This window comes from Lepeophtheirus salmonis, chromosome 7 (genome assembly GCF_016086655.4).
Source record: "Lepeophtheirus salmonis chromosome 7, UVic_Lsal_1.4, whole genome shotgun sequence".
NCBI lineage: Eukaryota > Metazoa > Arthropoda > Copepoda > Siphonostomatoida > Caligidae > Lepeophtheirus > Lepeophtheirus salmonis.
Window position 1 is genome coordinate 31,011,205 of NC_052137.2, and position 4,958 is coordinate 31,016,162.

A 4,958-nucleotide genomic window follows, 5' to 3' on the forward strand; every position below is an offset into this window, starting at 1 on the left:
AAAAAATACGCATGAATGTGAAAATAAAAACTAAAAAGGACTGATCCAATTGTTAAAAATTCATATATTTATTTTCAGTTCTTCTAATTCTAATTTTACTATATGGAAAAATAGAATCTCAAGCCAATTTTATATTTCCGAATACATAGCCTCTTTAATCATTAAGTTTTTCAAAATTAAAGATCGCGAACCTTTTTGATTTCTGAGAAATCAATAACTCATGGTGTATGAATTTTCTGGTTTCGATTGAGATCTCACCGAAACACTATCAAGATAGTGTTAATAGGGCTTCAGATTTATTATTATTTTTAAATACATGCTAGTCAGCTTTACAATATGATATTCTCAGCGAATAAACTCGACAAATTTAATTGAAATCGACAAATCTAAGAAGATGCTTTACACAGCTATTTGTCAATTTTTAAGAAACGGGAGATTCCTATCATCCTATTGGGTTGCAGTGTAAAAAACAACATCATTTTGCTAATTATATTGCTCATGTTGGATATAAATATTTTAATATATATAGGAAAAATCGCATAAATGGGGCAAATAGTAGCGTACCCTCTGGTAAAAAAGGTAGCCTTCTCATGGTGCAAGTTCCATAAAAAATATCTTCAAAATTTTGAGCTTCATTTTGTTTGGTTAAATAAAGGATTTAGTCTAAAAAAATTGTTTTATTCAGATCTTAAAATAATAATATAGATATAAATCAAAGAAAAGCAGGATGAAATATAAGTAGTTAGCTTTTTAATTTTGAACGTCTGTATTAATGATTATTATATTATCTGTATTAATGTCATTCATGAGTATTTTTAAAATAAATAATAATTAAATATAAGAACTGTTATGTACTATTAATATAATATGTATGTATTGCAGAGATAATTATCGATAAAAAATGGTGCATATTCATTGAGAGTCTTAGATTGACTTCTACTTTTCTCCAAGGGATTTTTGTATTATATACATCAAGGAAACTGAAGGATTCTTAATAATGAAATATTTTTCTCAATATAAGAGACGAAAAAAAAGTCGACTTTGGAAGGAACATGATTTAAGAGTTTCAACGAAGGAAGTGTGGATGAGAAATGAAACTCTTTGTTCCTCACAGGGTAATTCATTGGGGAACTATTTCTTATTGTGAAACTCTCAAGTTCTAAATAACAATTTATATATAACATCAGAATAGAATATGCATTGTCGACCAAAATATCGAGAAAAGAGAAGAACATCCTCTTTACGAGTCTAGAATGATCTTTCACTTGTTTTCCAATGACAAAAGAGACTCAGTAGTGATAAAGAAGTATACGATGATTCCGTAGAGGATCTGGAGGAATTTATGTATAGGATAATGATTAACGAGAACCAAAGTCACTATCACATAAGCACTTGCACAATCAACGATCCTTCCATTAAAGGATACCAGATCCACCAACCGAGTGAAGCACTTGTTCAAGGGATCTCACCTTAAGAGACCAGATCCCTTGAATAGAGTATCAGAAGACGTGTGAATAAATATTCATAGGAACGGTAAGGATGGATCCATATATCCGATTGCTCCGGAGGAGAGATCTATCCAAATGACCATGAATGAAATGTCTTTCCACACAAATCCAACTCCTCACTTCTCTCACCTCCCTCCTCCTGCTTTAAGTCCCCTTCATATAGTCTGAGGCAAACATGTTACATAAATTCATCTAGCAAGCTAATATGACGATGAGTTCGAACTAGTTGTTCTATTTAATAATCTGCTGTCTCCATATAGTCCGAAAACGGACTATATGATTATGATATAGACAAAAAATATCATTTTTTCGCCAAATTTCTATTTGCCTATAATGTTTTCGTCTAATAATTCGCTCATAAATTGGGATATTCTCTTTTTCTTGATTTTTGTTCAAGATTATTTAAATGTTGATACACAATATATGTTGCGTACTACAAGAAGATTATTCAAGCTGTAATTGGTATGTCCTTTATAGCTTTATTCAAGTATAAATTCTGTCATTACATAATACCAATTAATAATTAAATGCTGTAACCATTTTGACCATTTAAAATTATATATTTTTAAATTAATTTATTTTTAACTACTCTTATAACTGTCTTCTAAACGTTAATTGGTTGAATTCAAATTGGCCATTGTTAAGCTATGAAAAATTTACAAAACAACAGATTCTATTGATCTGATCAAAACTATAATGTTGATCAAATGAATAATTTCCGAGTGGCCATTAATTAAAAAAAAAGATGTTACTATTTATTTTCACATCTAGTGATCGTGTTAATAAATATTATATGATATGCACTTAATAATATAATTACATAATGGAAACATAATATACTTCCGTGCATTCAAGCAAGATATGTCTAATTTGTTGTGGTCATTTCTTTGGACTAATAATAAGTTCATTGATCTACGTATTTACCCCAGATAATAACATTGTCTTCCTCTTTTCTTGCTGACTCCTTGATGAAATCTTTCAACACGGTACATCAAAGTAATCTTAATTCCATCTTTCAATCAACTGATTTCGAGTCCTTTATGTTTCTTTTTAGAGGAATGCTTGTGAGATACAATAACGTTCATATAAGGAATATAACAGCTTATATTATAAAAATATATATATAATTTATAATTATAAAAACAAGAAGATTTATTTAAAGAATATGCATCTCCAAGGATTTTTATTCCATATTGTAGTGAGCCCATATTTTATGCGGCTGTACTAGCAAATAGTCAACATTTTCCCCTTATTTTTTCCGATTTCAATGCTAATTTTATGACTGTATGCATCGTAAAAGGAAGATCGAGGCAATTGAAGGAAGATAATTCTAACTTGATCATCCATATCAAGAGATGTTCGAATTTGGATTCCAAATTCCACGAGGGACGACGGAAGGAGAATTCATCTGAGGAAAACTACCATACCTCATAAGGGAGTAGAGTGGACTCCGTCCTTGGAAATGATATACCAGGATCGAAACAATAAGGTAATCCATTCACGAGGAGTAGATAATTTCAATATTTCAAAATAGGATCACTTAAAAAATACAAAATTGAACAAAAATCCTTGGAGATACATATTTTTGAATAGATCTTTTTTTAAATCATACATAGAATGTTTTTCTATTATATATGTAAGCTATGATATTCCTCATCACTATGTATTATGAATAAATTATAAGGGTCAAAAGAAGTAAAAGGGTTGTTTTTCATCATTTTTTAGCCTAGAAATGGAAATATATCAAATCCAGAACAAGATACAGAATCAATAAAACACTTTTACATAAGTTTTATAAGTAATAATATTACTCTCATTTAAAAGTTATGTATAGACCGATTCGATAGATTAATTGTTAATGACGTTATACATTTTTTAATACATTGTTTGTGATTTAAAATTGTGAACATTGACATACAATGACGTCATATGAAGTTAAATGGGAGCATAAATCATATTTGTACAACTCATAAATCAGACGGATAGGGTACAAAATCTGTCTATAGATTGAGATAAAAAAAAATCGGTACCCGATTTGAAAAAGATTAAATTTGATCTATGGCCTAAGATCCAGGAATGGACATGAGTATTGGTCTAAATCGCTATAGAAAAAATCACTTAAAAGCAATGCAAACAAAAAGTTGTCCTGGGATCGAGTCTTAACACTAATTCTAACTCATTTTAATGTATAATAAATAATATTGGATCAGTCTATTTACTAATCCCCCTTCATTTTTTTTATCGGTCTAATCTTCTTTACCATTCAACAGTCCTAAAGAACGTTTAGTTGGTCCGTCAGTCCTAGCTATCTTTTTTTATTTTCTTCAATCCTAGATATGATTGAAATGTGTATCTTGGGGATGTTAAAAAACAACTAAAATTCAATATGGTATCCCTGACAAATTGAAGAATATATTTGAAGGCGAGCAGCTTAGCTGTCATGACTTTCATCATATCAGCTATAATCAGCTGTGACGAGGGGGGGGGGAGAGAAGGAAATAAATAAGAATATCGTCATGAAATAACTCCGATGTCGATCCTCAATTCTACTCAGAGTCCAACAAGCAGTTACAATTACAACTCCCCAAGAAGTCCTCAAGGTTACACTCCGTCTTTTATGTAGACACACGAATTTTCAATCAGGGTTCGAATATAATTGAATCTATATAGGAGAGGAAGTTCATTACGAAGGAATTAAAAAATAAAGAAAACAGCTAAGGATAAGAAAATTCAGTCTTCAGACTACCATTTCCCAAAAACTGACTAGATAAAAAATACACACGATTTAGATCACTAATTATATATGGGAACAACTGTCACGAACACAAAATAACTCGGGGTTACAAGTCCACCTCTATTGATTTCATTTAAAACGAATCAATCTGTTAATAATTTCCTTTTTTATCTTTTAAAATTGTTAAGTCCTTTAATGAGTAGTGAGCATACTTATTCAACAATCTTTGGCTCCTTTTTGGATAATGAAATAATCGATATATACTAGTGTATATAAAAGTAAAGGATATTTAGCCTTGCTTGAAACTTAATTACAGTCTGCGATATTAAAATGAGATAACGTAGAGAGAAATTCAGTTTTTTTCATTTTGTATGATATTAGTGCCTTATAAACAGAGCGAAAAAACATATGAACATAAAGAAGATAGCCGATAAAGGACTACATCTGTAGGAAAACAAAAATATAGACCTCCATATTTCTAGTACTCCCTGGTGTATCCCATACATAATAGCGAAAATATATAAGATTCTTTTTGAGGCAAGCAAACATTTTGAACTCTTTAAGATATAGGGTTTGAAATTTTACCAACAGCTAGTTAATCTTGATTAAAAACGAACAAAGTTGTCTCAAAAGCTCTTATGTTGAAAATCTTTATACGGAGTGGTCCATTAAAATTTGAATTTGTGAATTAATGAACAATAGAATTTCAACAGCAT